Genomic DNA, 18,971 nt, shown 5'->3' on the forward strand with positions numbered 1-18,971 from the left:
AAGACACTATCAAACAATACAGCATCAAGACACTATCAAACAATACAGCATCAAGACACTATCAAACACTACAGCATCAAGACACTATCAAACACTACAGCATCAAGACACTATCAGACAATACAGCATCAAGACACTATCAAACACTACAGCATCAAGACACTATCAAACACTACAGCATCAAGACACTATCAAACAATACAGCATCAAGACACTATCAAACACTACAGCATCAAGACACTATCAAACAATACAGCATCAAGACACTATCAAACACTACAGCATCAAGACACTATCAAACAATACAGCATCATGACACTATCAAACAATACAGCATCAAGACACTATCAAACAATAAAGCATCAAGACACTATCAAACACTACAGCATCAAGACACTATCAAACAATACAGCATCAAGACACTATCAAACAATACAGCATCAAGACACTATCAAACAATACAGCATCAAGACACTATCAAACAATACAGCATCAAGACACTATCAAACAATACAGCATCAAGACACTATCAAACAATACAGCATCAAGACACTATCAAACAATACAGCATCAATACACTATCAAACAATACAGCATCAAGACACTATCAAACAATACAGCATCAAGACACTATCAAACAATACAGCATCAAGACACTATCAAACACTACAGCATCAAGACACTATCAAACACTACAGCATCAAGACACTATCAAACAATACAGCATCAAGACACTATCAAACACTACAGCATCAAGACACTATCAAACACTACAGCATCAAGACACTATCAGACAATACAGCATCAAGACACTATCAAACACTACAGCATCAAGACACTATCAAACACTACAGCATCAAGATACTATCAAACAATACAGCATCAAGACACTATCAAACAATACAGCATCAAGACACTATCAAACAATACAGCATCAAGACACTATCAAACAATACAGCATCAAGACACTATCAAACAATACAGCATCAAGACACTATCAAACACTACAGCATCAAGACACTATCACACACTACAGCATCAAGACACTATCAAACAATACAGCATCAAGACACTATCAAACACTACAGCATCAAGACACTATCAAACACTACAGCATCAAGACACTATCAAACACTACAGCATCAAGACACTATCAAACACTATCTAACACTACAGCATCAAGACACTATCAAACACTACAGCATCAAGACACTATCAAACACTACAGCATCAAGATACTATCAAACAATACAGCATCAAGACACTATCAAACAATACAGCATCAAGACACTATCAAACACTACAGCATCAAGACACTATCACACACTACAGCATCAAGACACTATCAAACAATACAGCATCAAGCCACTATCAAACACTACAGCATCAAGACACTATCAAACACTACAGCATCAAGACACTATCAAACACTACAGCATCAAGACACTATCAAACACTATCTAACACTACAGCATCAAGACACTATCAAACACTACAGCATCAAGACACTATCAAACACTACAGCATCAAGATACTATCAAACAATACAGCATCAAGACACTATCAAACAATACAGCATCAAGACACTATCAAACACTACAGCATCAAGACACTATCAAACACTATCAAACACTACAGCATCAAGACACTATCAAACAATACAGCATCATGACACTATCAAACAATACAGCATCAAGACACTATCAAACAATACAGCATCAAGACACTATCAAACAATACAGCATCAAGACACTATCAAACACTACAGCATCAAGACACTATCAAACACTACAGCATCAAGACACTATCAAACAATACAGCATCAAGACACTATCAAACACTACAGCATCAAGACACTATCAAGACACTATCAAACACTACAGCATCAAGACACTATCAAACACTATCTAACACTACAGCATCAAGACACTATCAAACACTACAGCATCAAGACACTATCAAACAATACAGCATCAAGACACTATCAAACACTACAGCATCAAGACACTATCAAACACTACAGCATCAAGACACTATCAAACACTACAGCATCAAGACACTATCAAACACTACAGCATCAAGACACTATTAAACAATAGAACATCAAGACACTATCAAACACTACAGCATCAATACACTATCAAACACTACAGCATCAAGACACTATCAAACAATACAGCATCAAGACACTATCAAACACTACAGCATCAAGACACTATCAAACACTACAGCATCAAGACACTATCAAACACTACAGAATCAATACACTATCAAACACTACAGCATCAAGACACTATCAAACAATACAGCATCAAGACACTATCAAACACTACAGCATCAAGACACTATCAAACACTACAGCATCAAGACACTATCAAACAATACAGCACCAAGACACTATCAAACACTACAGCATCAAGACACTATCAAACACTACAGCATCAAGACACTACCAAACATGTTTCAGTCTTTTTGAAACTGAGCCATACTTATGTGTGAGGGTGTCTACTACCACTACCAAACATGTTTCAGTCTTTCTGCAGCAGAGTCATCCTTGTGTGTGAGGGTGTCTACTACCACTACCAAACATGTTTCAGTCTTTCTGCAGCAGAGCAATCCTTATGTATGAGGGTGTCTACTACCACTACCAAACATGTTTCAGTCTTTCTGCAACTGAGCCATACTTATGTGTGATGGTGCGTGGGCATGATAGTGATATAAAATGATCACAATCTTGTGAAACCCGAACCCTCCAAGATCCCCCCACAGTTCCCCAATAGCTGTCCCTCAACCATTCAAGACCCCTCCCACAGCCCCCCCCCTCCCTCGGAAGAAAAATAAATAAAAAAATACAATTATTTCCATTCCCCCAAGAACCCCCCAATGTACCAACAACCAAGAGAATGAACCCCCACCCCCAAGAACCCCCCAATGTACCAACAACCGAGAGAATGAACCCCCACCCCCAAGAACCCCCCAATGTACCAACAACCGAGAGAATGAACCCCCACCCCCAAGAACCCCCCAATGTACCAACAACCGAGAGAATGAACCCCCACCCCCAGGAACCCCCCCAATGTACCAACAACCGAGAGAATGAACCCCCACCCCCAAGAACCCCCCAATGTACCAACAACCAAGAGAATGAACCCCCACCCCCAGGAACCCCCCCAATGTACCAACAACCAAGAGAATGAACCCCCACCCCCAAGAACCCCCCAATGTACCAACAACCAAGAGAATGAACCCCCACCCCCAAGAACCCCCCAATGTACCAACAACCAAGAGAATGAACCCCCACCCCCAAGAACCCCCCAATGTACCAACAACCGAGAGAATGAACTGAAGAGAAAATGGAAAAGACAGAGGAAAACAGCAAACAACAACGCAAAAAAAAAAAAAAATAAAATAAAGGACATCAAGGACAACTGAAATCATAACAGCAATGCCAACTGTATGTGTTTGTGTGCATGTCTGGCACCATTACATGTATTTCAGAGTCTGTGTCTTATCATGTGTATGTGCCTGTGTATGTATGTGTCTCTCAACATTCCATAAGGTGTATTTTAACCTGTTTTTTAAATCTGATTCTACTGCTGCATCAGTTACCTGATGTGGAATAGAGTTCCATGTAGTCATGGCTCTATGTAGTCCTGTGCACCTCCCATAGTCTGTTCTGGACTTGGGGTCTATGAAGAGACCTCTGGTGGCATGTCTTCTGGGGTATGCAATGGGTGTCTGAGCTGTGTGCTAGTAGTTTAAACAGACCTCTGGTGGCATGTCTTGTGGGGTATGCATGGGTGTCTGAGATGTGTGCTAGTAGTTTAAACAGACCACTGGCAGCATGTCTTGTGGGGTATGCAATGGGTGTCCGAGATGTGTGCTAGTAGTTTAAACAGACCACTGGCAGCATGTCTTGTGGGGTATGCAATGGGTGTCCGAGATGTGTGCTAGTAGTTTAAACAGACCACTGGCAGCATGTCTTGTGGGGTATGCAATGGGTGTCCGAGATGTGTGCTAGTAGTTTAAACAGACCTCTGGTGGCATGTCTTGTGGGGTATGCAATGGGGTATGCAATGGGTGTCCGAGATGTGTGCTGGTAGTTTAAACTGACAGCTAGTGCATTCAGCTTGTCAACACTTCTTACATAAACAAGTAGTGATGAAGTCAATCTCTCTTCCACTTTGACCCATGAGAGATTGACATGCATATTATTAATGTTAGCTCTCTGTGTACATTTAATTGCCAGCCGTGTTTTCCTGTTCAAACTGTACGTTCAAACTGTTCAAACTGTCTGAATACTGCCTCAGGACAAACTGTAGGTTGAATACTGTCTCAGGACAAACTGTAGGTTGAATACTGCCTCAGGACAAACTGTAGTCTGAATACTGTCTCAGGACAAACTGTAGGTTGAATACTGCCTCAGGACAAACTGTAGTCTGAATACTGCCTCAGGACAAACTGTAGGTTGAATACTGTCTCAGGACAAACTGTAGTCTGAATACTGCCTCAGGACAAACTGTAGGTTGAATACTGCCTCGGGACAAACTGTAGGTTGAATACTACCTCGGGACAAACTGTAGGTTGAATACTGCCTCGGGACAAACTGTAGGTTGAATACTGCCTCGGGACAAACTGTAGGTTGAATACTGCCTCAGGACAAACTGTAGGTTGATTACTGAATCAGTCTGGGTCAGAAAATACAGTACCAGTCAAAAGTTTTAGAACACCTACTCATTTCAGGGTTATTCTGTACTTTTACTATTTTCTAATAGTGAAGACTTCAAAACTATGAAATAACACATATGGAATCATGTAGTAACCAAAAAAGTGTTAATAAACAAATCAAAATATATTCTATATTTTAGAATCTTCAAAGTATCCACCCATTGCCTTCATGACAGTTTTGCACACTCTTGGCATTCCCTCAACCAGCTTCATGAGGTTGTCACCTGGAATGCATTTCAATTAACAGGTGTAACTTGCTAAAAGTTAATTTGTGGAATTTATTTCCTTCTTAATACGTTTGAGCCAATCAGTTGTGTTGTGACAAGGTAGGGGTGGTATACAGAAGACAGCCCTATTTGGCAAAAGACCAAGTCCATATTATGGCAAGAACAGCTCAAATAAGCAAAGAGAAAACGATAGTCCATCATTATTTTTAAAACATGAAAGTCAGTCAATACGGAACATTTCAAAAACTTTGAAAGTTTCTTCAAGTGCAGTCACAAAAACCATCAAGCGCTATGATGAAACTGGCTCTCATGAGGACCTCCACAGGAAAGGAAGACACAGAGTTACTTCTGCTGCAGAGGATAAGGTCATTAGAGTTAACTGTACCTCAGATTGCAGCCTAAATAAATGCTTCACGGAGGTCAAGTAACAGACACATCTCAACATCACCTGTTCAGAGGAGACTGCATGAATCAGGCCTTCGGGGTCAAATTGCTGCAAAGAAACCACTATTAAAGGACACCAATAAGTAGAAGAGACTTGCTTGGGCCAAGAAACACGAGCAATAGACATTAGACTATTCTGTGCTTTGGTCTGATGAGTCCAAATTTGAGATTTTTGGTTCTAACCGCCATATCTTTGTGAGACACAGAGTAGGTGAATGGATGACCTCCACGTGTGGTTCCCACTGTGAAGCATGGAGGAGGAGGTGTGATGGTTTGGGGGTGCTTTGCTGGTGACACTGTCAGAGATTTATTTAGAATTCAAGACACACTTAACCAGTATGGCTACCCGAGCATTCTGCAGCGATACGCCATCCCATCTGGTTTGAGCTTAGTGGGACAATAATTTGTTTTTCAACAGGACAATGACCCAGCACACCTCCAGGCTGTGTAAGGGCTATTTTACCAAGAAGGAGAGTGATGAAGTGCTGCATCAGATTACCTGGTCTCCACAACCAACTGACCTCCACCAGATTGAGATGGTTTGGGATGAGTTGGACCACAGAGTGAAGAAAAAGCAGCAAACAAGAGCTCAGCATATGTGGGAACTCCTTCAAGACTGTCATAAAAAGCATTCCAGGTGAAACTGGTTGATATAATATAAAATACATGTTGATTTGTTTAACACTTTTTTTGGTTGCTACATGATTCCATATGTGTTATTTCCTAGTTGTGATGTCTTAACTATTATTCTACAATGTAGAAAATAGTAAAAAAGAAAGAAAAACAGGAGATTGGGATCAAGAGATGTTTGATAAAACAGACATTTTGCACGTGTGTCACAATGATAAAACACTGCAAAGAGACTGGGGTGTTTTAGTACAACCCAGTCTTGTGTGACAGTCAGATATCTGACTGGTCCTATTAACATGCAGCAGTCTTGTGTGACAGTCAGATATCTGACTGGTCCTATTAACATACAGCAGTCTTGAAAACAACTTTAACATCTGGGCTTTTTCTATGAGTTTCCCTGCTTTAAAAACCCAGCAGAGGAAACCAGCCTTCAGAGCACCCAAACAAACCAAACCAAATCAAACAAACCAAAACAAACCAAACCAAACCAAACCAAACCAAACCAAACAAACCAAACAAACCAAATCAAACCAAACACACCCAACCAAACCAACCAAACAAACCCAAACAAACCAAACCAAACCAACCAAACCAACCAAACAAACCAAACCAACCCAAACAAACCAAACCAAACACACCAACCCAAACAAACCAAACCAAACAAACCAAACCAACCAACCAAACAAACCAAACCAACCCAAACAAACCAAACCAAACACACCAAACCAACCAGCCCAAACAAACCAACCCAAACAAACCAACCCAAACAAACCAACCCAAACAAACCAACCCAAACAAACCAAACAAACCAAACCAAACCACACAAACAAACCAAACCAAACCAAACAAACCAACCCATACAAACCAACCCATACAAACCAACCCATACAAACCAACCCAAACAAACCAACCCATACAAACCAACCCAAACAAACCAACCCAAACAAACCAAACAAACCAACCCAAACAAACCAACCCAACCAAACCAACCCAACCAAACCAACCCATACAAACCAACCCATACAAACCAACCCAAACAAACCAACCCAAACAAACCAACCCAAACAAACCAAACAAACCAACCCAAACAAACCAAACCCAAACAAACCCAAACAACCCAAACAAACCAACCCAAACAACCCAAACAACCCAAACAAACCAACCCAAACAACCCAAACAAACCAACCCAAACAACCCAAACAAACCAAACAAACCAACCCAAACAAACCAAACCCAAACAAACCCAAACAACCCAAACAAACCAACCCAAACAACCCAAACAACCCAAACAAACCAACCCAAACAACCCAAACAAACCAACCCAAACAACCCATACAAACCAACCCAAACAAACCAAACCCAAACAAACCAACGCAAACAACCCAAACAAACCAAACCAAACAAACCAACCCAAACAACCCAAACAAACCAACCCAAACAACCCAAACAAACCAACCCAAACAACCCAAACAAACCAACCCAAACAACCCAAACAAACCAACCCAAACAACCCAAACAAACCAACCCAAACAACCCTAACAAACCAACCCAAACAACCCAAACAAACCAACCCAAACAACCCAAACAAACCAACCCAAACAACCCAAACAAACCAACCCAAACAACCCAAACAAACCAACCCAAACAACCCAAACAAACCAACCCAAACACACCAAACCAAACAAACTCAAACAACCCAAACAAACCAACCCCCCAAAAAACAACCCAAACAAACCCAAACAAACACACACACTGACTGACACATATACACACATTGACTAACACACACACGCACGCACACACACTGACTGACTGACTGACAAACACACACACACAAACACACACTGACTGACACACACACACTGACTGACACACACACACACTGACTGACACACACACACTGACTGACACACACACACACACTGACTGACACACACACTGACTGACACACACACACACACATTGACTGACACACACACACGCGCACACACACACACACACACACACACACACAAACACAGACTGATACATATACACACACACACACACAATTGTACAAGTACATTACAAACATTGTACACACACTCAGACACACAGGCTCCACAACATGGTGTGTGTCCAGTGCTGTCCCGGGCCTGTCTCAGTTCAATGTGAGTCACAGCTCTAGAGTTGAATTGGACGATTTTCTTCTCTTCTTGCTAACACCCAGGCAGGAAGTAGAGGGCCGCTGGGCTGTGCTGAGCTGGGCTGGTCTGAGCTGTGTGTGTGTGTCGTGTGTATATATGTGTGTGTGTGTGTGTGTGTGTGTGTGTGTGTGTGTGTGTGTGTGTGTGTGTGTGTGTGCGGTTGGTTCTCATGCTCAAGATATGTCTACATTCCGTTCCTTACAGTGTCTCTATAGCATGCAGTGTGACAGCAATAATTAAACCAAGTCCTCAGCTATGGGGTGGTGGGCGGGGGGTGGGGTGGGGGGGGGTCTGTCTAAATAGAACAACTGTGGAAATGGCACCCTATTCCCTAAGTAGTGCACTGTAAAGGGAATACGTGGACGTGTTGCAAATATATAATGGGACTTGGCGTAACCTACTGTTGACAGTCTTGAAAACACGACATCTGTTCTGCTTTTATGAAAACGACGCCTTACGCAACTTATCTGAGATTAAACAGCAAACTCTCTGAGTCAAAACAGCAACATCTGAGTCAAAACAGCAACCTCTCTGAGTCTAAACAGCAACCTCTCTCAGTCTAAACAGCAAACTCTCTGAGTCAAAACAGCAACCCCTGAGTCAAAACAGCAACATCTGAGTCAAAACAGCAACCTATCTGAGTCTAAACAGCAACCTCTCTCAGTCTAAACAGCAAACTCTCTGAGTCAAAACAGCAACCTATGAGTCTAAACAGCAACCCCTGAGTCTAAACAGCAACCCCTGAGTCTAAACAGCAACCCCTGAGAATCTATACAGCAACATCTGAGAATCTATACAGCAACCTCTGAGAATCTAAACAGCAACCCCTGAGTCTAAACAGCAACCTCTGAGAATCTAAACAGCAACCCCTGAGTCTAAACAGCAACCTCTGAGAATCTAAACAGCAACACCTGAGTCTAAACAGCAACCTGTGAGTCTAAACAGCAACCTCCCTACTCAATATATAACTTTAGAACAGGGCACAACAGGTGTAGTAGACCTTACAGTGAAATGCTGAATACAACAGGTGTAGTAGACCTCACAGTGAAATGCTGAATACAACAGGTGTAGTAGACCTCACAGTGAAATGCTGAATACAACAGGTGTAGTAGACCTCACAGTGAAATGCTGAATACAACAGGTGTAGTAGACCTTACAGTGAAATGCTGAATACAACAGGTGTAGTAGACCTCACAGTGAAATGCTGAATGCAACAGGTGTAGTAGACCTCACAGTGAAATGCTGAATACAACAGGTGTAGTAGACCTTACAGTGAAATGCTGAATACAACAGGTGTAGTAGACCTCACAGTGAAATTCTGAATACAACAGGTGTAGTAGACCTCACAGTGAAATGCTGAATACAACAGGTGTAGTAGACCTTACAGTGAAATGCTGAATACAACAGGTGTAGTAGACCTTACAGTGAAATGCTGAATACAACAGGTATAGTAGACCTCACAGTGAAATGCTGAATACAACAGGTGTAGTAGACCTTACAGTGAAATGCTGAATACAACAGGTGTAGTAGACCTTACAGTGAAATGCTGAATACAACAGGTGTAGTAGACCTCACAGTGAAATGCTGAATACAACAGGTGTAGTAGACCTCACAGTGAAATGCTGAATACAACAGGTGTAGTAGACCTTACAGTGAAATGCTGAATACAACAGGTGTAGTAGACCTTACAGTGAAATGCTGAATACAACAGGTGTAGTAGACCTTACAGTGAAATGCTGAATACAACAGGTGTAGTAGACCTCACAGTGAAATGCTGAATACAACAGGTGTAGTAGACCTTACAGTGAAATGCTGAATACAACAGGTGTAGTAGACCTTACAGTGAAATGCTGAATACAACAGGTGTAGTAGACCTCACAGTGAAATGCTGAATACAACAGGTGTAGTAGACCTTACAGTGAAATGCTGAATATAACAGGTGTAGTAGACCTTACAGTGAAATGCTGAATACAACAGGTGTAGTAGACCTCACAGTGAAATGCTGAATACAACAGGTGTAGTAGACCTCACAGTGAAATGCTGAATACAACAGGTGTAGTAGACCTCACAGTGAAATTCTGAATACAACAGGTGTAGTAGACCTTACAGTGAAATGCTGAATACAACAGGTGTAGTAGACCTTACAGTGAAATGCTGAATACAACAGGTATAGTAGACCTCACAGTGAAATGCTGAATACAACAGGTGTAGTAGACCTTACCGTGAAATGCTGAATACAACAGGTGTAGTAGACCTTACAGTGAAATGCTGAATACAACAGGTGTAGTAGACCTCACAGTGAAATGCTGAATACAACAGGTGTAGTAGACCTCACAGTGAAATGCTGAATACAACAGGTGTAGTAGACCTTACAGTGAAATGCTGAATACAACAGGTGTAGTAGACCTTACAGTGAAATGCTGAATACAACAGGTGTAGTAGACCTTACAGTGAAATGCTGAATACAACAGGTGTAGTAGACCTCACAGTGAAATGCTGAATACAACAGGTGTAGTAGACCTTACAGTGAAATGCTGAATACAACAGGTGTAGTAGACCTTACAGTGAAATGCTGAATACAACAGGTGTAGTAGACCTCACAGTGAAATGCTGAATACAACAGGTGTAGTAGACCTTACAGTGAAATGCTGAATATAACAGGTGTAGAAGACCTTACAGTGAAATGCTGAATACAACAGGTGTAGTAGACCTCACAGTGAAATGCTGAATACAACAGGTGTAGTAGACCTCACAGTGAAATGCTGAATACAACAGGTGTAGTAGACCTCACAGTGAAATTCTGAATACAACAGGTGTAGTAGACCTTACAGTGAAATGCTGAATACAACAGGTGTAGTAGACCTTACAGTGAAATGCTTACTTACGAGCCCTTAACCAAAAATGCAGTTTAAAAAAATGACGGATAAATATATGAAATAAAAAAAATATATATATATGTAAGTAACAAGCAGCGGTAAAATAACAATAGAGAGACTATATACAGGGTGTTACGGTACAGAGTCAATGTGGAGACTATATACAGGGTGTTATGGTACAGAGTCAATGTGGAGGCTATATACAGGGTATTACGGTACAGAGTCAATGTGGAGGCTACATACAGGGGATACCTGTACAGAGTCATTGTGGAGGCTATATACAGGGAGTACTGGTACAGAGTCAACGTGGAGGCTATATACAGGGTGTTACGGTACAGAGTCAATGTGAGGATATATACAGGGTATTACGGTACAGAGTCAATGTGGAGGCTATATACAGGGTGTTACGGTACAGAGTCAATGTGAGGCTATATACAGGGTATTACGGTACAGAGTCAATGTGAGGCTAATAGTTGCAAATAGTCTGGGTGGCCATTTGATTAGGTGTTCAGGAGTCTTATGGCTTGGGGGTAGAAGCTGTTTAGAAGCTTCTTGGACCTAGACTTGGTGCTCTGCTACCGCTTGCCGTGCGGTAGCAGAGAGAACAGTCTGACTAGGGTGGCTGGAGTCTGTAACAATTTTAGGGCCTTCCTCTGACACCGCCTGGTATAGAGATCCTGGATGGCAGGGAGTTTTTTTTTTTTAACCTTTATTTAACTAGGCAAGTCAGTTAAGAACAAATTCCTATTTTCAATGATGGCCTAGGAACAGTGGGTTAACTGCCTTGTTCAGGGGCAGAACGAGAATTTTACCTTGTCAGCTCGGGGATTCAATCTTGCAAACTTTCAGGTTACTAGTCCAACGCTCTAACCACTAGGCTACCAGCTTGGCCCCAGTGATATACCGGGCCGTTCGCACTACCCTCTGTAGTGCCTTTTAGTCGGGGGCCTAGCAGTTTCTATACCAGGCAGTGATGCAACCAGTCAAGATGCTCTCGATGGTGCAGCTGTAGAACCTTTTGAGGATCTGAGGACCCATGCCAAATCCTTTCAGTCTTCTGAGGGGGAATAGGTTTTGTCGTGCCCTCTTCACAGCTCTCTTGGTGTACTTGGACCATGTTAGTTTGTTGGTGATGTGGACAACAAGGAACTTGAAGCTCTTAACCTGCTCCACTGCAGCCCCGTCAATGAGAATTGGGGCGTGCTCGGTCCTCTTTTTCATGTAGTCCACAATCATCTCCTTTGTCTTGATTCTCTACTCAATATATAGTGCACAACTTTAGACTATGTTACATGGAATAGGTTGAACAGCACCTCCATCCACCCAGCAGGAAGACAGACTCAAGTTACAATTAAATTAATTGAGGACAGCAGTTTTCTATATAAAGATAACTCAACTAAACACTTCATCTGAATATCATTATTTCATTGATCCTTTGATGTCCTAAATGAGCTGTTTGAGGCAGCTTCCCTGTGGAGCTAGTCCATGCAGGAGCTATGTAAGAGCTAATGGTTAGCATGTCTGTCTTCAGTCTGTTAGGAGCTAGTCAATGGAGGAGCTAATGGTTAGCATGTCTGTCTTCAGTCTGTTAAGAGCTAGTCAATGGAGGAGCTAATGGTTAGCATGTCTGTCTTCAGTCTGTTAGGAGCTAGTCAATGGAGGAGCTAATGGTTAGCATGTCTGTCTTCAGTCTGTTAGGAGCTAGTCAATGGAGGAGCTAATAGTTAGCATGTCTGTCTTCAGTCTGTTAGGAGCTAGTCAATGGAGGAGCTAATAGTTAGCATGTTTGTCTTGTCATAGATAGGGCATCAGTGTTGTATTGATGTTTGTTTTTTCAACCATGCTATTGTGTTGTGTTTTTTATTTTCATTATTCATTAGTGACAGTTAATTTAAACTGGATATTTTAATGTGTTAACATCAGGTAGTTCAGAGAGCGTACGCTATCTGCAATTTGATAAATAAAATAAATAAACACATTCAACTTTTAACAGTATAGTGCCTGCATCTTCTCTGCTCTGCTCCACTTATATGAGTGCAGTACAGCCAACACTCTCTGCTCCACTTATATATGAGTGCAGTACAGCCAACACTCTCTGCTCCACTTATATGAGTACAGTACAGCCAACACTCTCTGCTCCACTTATATGAGTGCAGTACAGCCAACACGCTCTGCTCCACTTATATATGAGTGCAGTACAGCCAACACGCTCTGCTCCACTTATATATGAGTGCAGTACAGGCAACACTCTCTGCTCCACTTATATATGAGTGCAGTACAGCCAACACTCTCTGCTCCACTTATATATGAGTGCAGTACAGCCAACACTCTCTGCTCCACTTATATATGAGTGCAGTACAGCCAACACTCTCTGCTCCACTTATATATGAGTGCAGTACAGCCAACACTCTCTGCTCCACTTATATTTTAGTGCAGTACAGCCAACACTCTCTGCTCCACTTATATGAGTGAAGTACAGCCAACACTCTCTGCTCCACTTATATGAGTGCAGTACAGCCAACACTCTCTGCTTGACACTCATCATTACAGAGATGGATTGGGGTTAAGGCCCTGCGATTGACAAGCGTCCTGTCCAAGGGGTGTACTGTACATCAAGCTGCCTCACGCTAGAGAAACAGGAGAGAGACTCCTGCTCTATGTGACGTTCTGGCTCAGACAAGGCTAACTGATAGTACAGCCATGATGTTTCTGCAAACTGACATTATTCACAAAACAAACTGCAGCCTTTGCAGTTTAGAATTAAAATTAGTATTAGAAAAACTGTATTGTCCACGTTATTGGAAATTTGTCAATGGGCAATTCCACAGAAACGGAATTGTGCTGAGGCTAACTCAAAATCTTTGCCAAACAAAAACCATTGATTTCAAAGTTTAACAAACCATACAACTCTATGAAAAATGTGGAGGATAGCAGTTCGATCAGAATCAATGAATAGCCGCTCAGAGGAAACACATTGTGTTGATTTATAGCTCAGTGTAATTGTATATTAATTTCTGAAGTTTCACCAGGAAAAGGGAAAATACTTGAAACAAGCGTAATGTCTGCCATTCTGTTCGAACAAAAGTTTTCTACCAAGCCCTTCGCACTGATGTTCCTAGGCCGAAAGTTTGTTGACCACCAAGCTAGCATTATCATCTACAAACCAGACACAATATCATGTCAACAAACTTCATATCTAGCTTTAGCTAGCTAACATTAGCTAGTTGAAATAAAGGCATTAAGCATATTGTAGGGTTTATGCAGAGTAGCTAGCTGATGCTGTCATTAGATTCCTTGAGTACAGAAAAAGTCATATTACAGAAGATGTTAGCTAGCTAAGTAGCCGTGTTAGCTAGCTTGAACATTGAACGCACTGAAGTTAGAAGAACTGTGTCATTCTCCATATTTCATAATTTATTCCATTGTTTAATGGTCCTGAGCAGTCTTTTTTTGTGGTTATTTTTCTCTTTTGGGGGTTGATTCAGATCCAAAGAATGATGCTTGTTTCTGTTTATCTGCAAATAAGTTAGCTTGTGGGCTTCGTATGCTCTGTTTGTTTCTGGCAGATGTAACATCAAATCAAATCAAATCAAATTTTATTTGTCACATACACATGGTTAGCAGATGTTAATGCGAGTGTAGCGAAATGCTTGTGCTTCAAGTTCCGACAATGCAGTAATAACCAACAAGTAATCTAACTAACAATTCCAAAACTACTGTCTTGTACACAGTGTAAGGGGATAAAGAATATGAACATAAGGATATATGAATGAGTGATGGTACAGAGCAGCATAGGCAAGATACAGTAGATGGTATCGAGTACAGTATATACATATGAGATGAGTATGTAAACAAAGTGGCATAGTTAAAGTGGCTAGTGATACATGTATTACATAAGGATAAAGTCGATGATATAGAGTACAGTATATACGTATGCATATGAGATGAATAATGTAGGGTAAGTAACATTATATAAGGTAGCATTGTTTAAAGTGGCTAGTGATATATTTACATCATTTCCCATCAATTCCCATTATTAAAGTGGCTGGAGTTGAGTCAGTGTCAGTGTGTTGGCAGCAGCTACTCAATGTTAGTGGTGGCTGTTTAACAGTCTGATGGCCTTGAGATAGAAGCTGTTTTTCAGTCTCTCGGTCCCAGCTTTGATGCACCTGTACTGACCTCGCCTTCTGGATGATAGCGGGGTGAAAAGGCAGTGGCTCGGGTGGTTGATGTCCTTGATGATCTTTATGGCCTTCCTGTGACATCGGGTGGTGTAGGTGTCCTGGAGGGCAGGTAGTTTGCCCCCGGTGATGCGTTGTGCAGACCTCACTACCCTCTGGAGAGCCTTACGGTTGAGGGCGGAGCAGTTGCCGTACCAGGCTGTGATACAGCCCGCCAGGATGCTCTCGATTGTGCATCTGTAGAAGTTTGTGAGTGCTTTTGGTGACAAGCCAAATTTCTTCAGCCTCCTGAGGTTGAAGAGGCGCTGCTGCGCCTTCTTCACAATGCTGTCTGTGTGAGTGGACCAATTCAGTTTGTCTGTGATGTGTATGCCGAGGAACTTAAAACTTGCTACCCTCTCCACTACTGTTCCATCGATGTGGATAGGGGGGTGTTCCCTCTGCTGTTTCCTGAAGTCCACAATCATCTCCTTAGTTTTGTTGACGTTGAGTGTGAGGTTATTTTCCTGACACCACACTCCGAGGGCCCTCACCTCCTCCCTGTAGGCCGTCTCGTCGTTGTTGGTAATCAAGCCTACCACTGTTGTGTCGTCCGCAAACTTGATGATTGAGTTGGAGGCGTGCGTGGCCACGCAGTCGTGGGTGAACAGGGAGTACAGCAGAGGGCTCAGAACGCACCCTTGTGGGGCCCCAGTGTTGAGGATCAGCGGGGTGGAGATGTTGTTACCTACCCTCACCACCTGGGGGCGGCCCGTCAGGAAGTCCAGTACCCAGTTGCACAGGGCGGGGTCGAGACCCAGGGTCTCGAGCTTGATGACGAGCTTGGAGGGTACTATGGTGTTGAATGTCAAGCTGTAGTCAATGAACAGCATTCTCACATAGGTATTCCTCTTGTCCAGATGGGTTAGGGCAGTGTGGTTGAGATTGCATCGTCTGTGGACCTATTTGGGCGGTAAGCAAATTGGAGTGGGTCTAGGGTGTCAGGTAGGGTGGAGGTGATATGGTCCTTGACTAGTCTCTCAAAGCACTAGCCTGTGGGCTTCGAATGCTCTGTTTGTTTCTGGCAGATGTAACATTAGCTTGTGGGCTTCTCATGCTCTGTTTGTTTCTGGCAGATGTAACAGAAATCAAAGCTTTTGCTTATTCCTAATTTTTAAGATAGGAAATAGTTGAAAAATTTACATATACCTTACTTCCTAAAAAATATAGACTCTTAGCTTTCATTTGACACCCAATTTGACATGTACCAATAAACTTCACATGTTGGTGCTCATGGGTTCTTTACCATGTTGGTGCTCATGGGTTCTTTACCATGTTGGTGCTCATGGGTTCTTTACCATGTTGGTGCTCATGGGTCCTTTACCATATTGGTGCTCATGGGTCCTTTACATGTTGGTGCTGTGTGTATGTCTGTGTGTGTGTCTGTCTATGTGTCTGTGTGTTTTTTCCATGCCTGTGTAAGTGTGTGTTTGTGTGTGTGTCTGTGTGTTTTTCCATGTCTGTGTAGGTGTGTGTGTGTAAGTGTGTGTGTAAGTGTGTGTGTCTGTGTGTGTGTCTGTGTGTTTTTTCCATGCCTGTGTGTGTGTGTGTGTGTGTGTGTGTGTGTGTGTGTGTGTGTGCGTCTGTGTGTTTTTTCCATGCCTGTGTAGGTGTGTGTTTGTGTGTGTGTCTGTGTGTGTCTGTGTGTTTTTTCCATGCCTGTGTAGGTGTGTGTTTGTGTGTGTGTCTGTGTGTGTGTGCCTGTGTGTTTTTTCCATGCCTGTGTAGGTGTGTGTTTTTTCCATGCCTGTGTAGGTGTGTGTGTGTGTGTGTGGGTGTGTTTTTTCCATGTCTGTGTAGGTGTGTGTTTTTTCCATGTCTGTGCAGGTGTGTGTTTTTTCCATGCCTGTGTAGGTGTGTGTTTGTGTGTGTGTCTGTGTTTGTTTGTTTTGTGTGTACGTGTGTGTTTGTGTGTGTGTCTGTGTGTGTTTGTGTGTCTGTGTAGGTGTGTGTTTTTTCCATGCCTGTGTAGGTGTGTGTAGGTGTGTGTTTTTTCCATGCCTGTGTAGGTGTGTGTGTGTGTGTGTTTGTGTGTGTGTCTGTGTGTGTGTGTCTGTGTTTTATTTCCATGCCTGTGTTGGTATGTGTTTGTGTGTGTGTCTGTGTTTGTTTGTTTTGTGTGTACGTGTGTGTTTGTGTGTGTGTCTGTGTGTGTTTGTGTGTGTGTGTAGGTGTGTGTTTGTGTGTGTCTGTGTAGGTGTGTGTCTGTGTGTTTGTGTGTGTGTATGTGTGTGTGTGTGTGTGTGTAGGTGTGTGTCTGTGTGTGTGTGCCCGATTCCGTATGTTTTGTCTGTGAGCTTTCAGCACCAGCCTGGATTGATTTCTGCCTCTCTGTTGGTCCTGCCAACTCCAGGCCAGCCAGCCTACAGCACAATAAGGGTATTGTTCAGACAGCATCGCCTCACTAAGCTAGGAAACAGGAGCTACGTCTCAAATCGCACACTGTTCCCTAAATAGTGCTCTACTTTTGACCAGGGCCCAGAATAGGGTGTACACTATATAGGGAATAGGGTGTACACTATATAGGGAATAGGGTGCTATTTGGGTTTCAGCCTGAAGTAATTGTTCAAATTCACTCTCTCTAGGTAATGCTGTGGAAGATAAGATTCTAAACATAATTGTTCATTAATAACCATGATAGACTAATACATACTTTATTACTGGAAGATCATTCGATTCACATGAGCATTTTAAACTTCAAAAGTTTATGAGGCTCTGATGAACAATATGTGTGGGCCTGGTCAAACATACACACTACATAGGGAATAGGATGTACACTACATAGGGAATAGGGTGTACACTACATAGGGAACAGGGTGTACACTATATAGGGAATAGGGTGTGCACTATATAGGGAATAGGGTGTACACTATATAGGGAATAGGGTGTACACTATATAGGGAATAGGGTGTACACTATATAGGGAATAGGGTGTACACTATATAGGGAATAGGGTGTACACTATATAGGGAATAGGGTGTACACTATATAGGAAATAGGGTGTACACTATATAGGGAATAGGATGTACATTACATAGGGTATAGGATGAACACTACATAGGGAATAGGATGTACACTACATAGGGAATAGGATGTACACTATACAGAAATAGGGTGTACACTATAGGGAATATGATGTACACTACATAGGGAATAGGATGTACACTACATAGGGAATAGGATGTACACTATATTATATAGGGAATAGGATGTACACTACATAGGGAATAGGATGTACACTGTATAGGGAAAAGTTTATACACTATATAGAGATTGCCATTTGGAACAAAAACCATGAGATGCGCCACTCTGATCCAGAATGAGTGAGCTCTGATTAGATCATCTGTTTTTGTCCCCATAGTGACAATGTATAATGCTTGGTATTCAGGCACATGTTGAATCAATATAGTACAACAACAAGACATCACTTCCTCTTTGAGACTGTGTCATAGCTGTAGAGAAGGACGACTCTTTATCTCGGATGGAGACATACAGCAACACACTGTCATGACGTTGGCCTGGGGGATAGGTTTATGACAGTCATAAATACCTCCCCCCCCCTTTTTCCTCTCTCTAACCTACTGAGGTTACATTTGAAAACCCCTTGGTTAACATAGAGATTCTGGGAACATCAGAAGGTGGGGGGAAATGAACTATATT

At 42.1% G+C, this 18,971-nt stretch overlaps 1 protein-coding gene across 3 annotated transcripts in view; it reads right to left on the reverse strand.

The window, feature by feature from the left end:
• LOC139422648 (lysophosphatidic acid receptor 1) overlaps positions 1 to 18,971 on the reverse strand; it is a 98,549-nt gene that overhangs the window by 45,909 nt on the left and 33,669 nt on the right. The gene's annotated exons all lie outside the window — the stretch shown is intronic.

Source organism: Oncorhynchus clarkii, chromosome 12 (genome assembly GCF_045791955.1).
Source record: "Oncorhynchus clarkii lewisi isolate Uvic-CL-2024 chromosome 12, UVic_Ocla_1.0, whole genome shotgun sequence".
Lineage (NCBI taxonomy): Eukaryota > Metazoa > Chordata > Actinopteri > Salmoniformes > Salmonidae > Oncorhynchus > Oncorhynchus clarkii.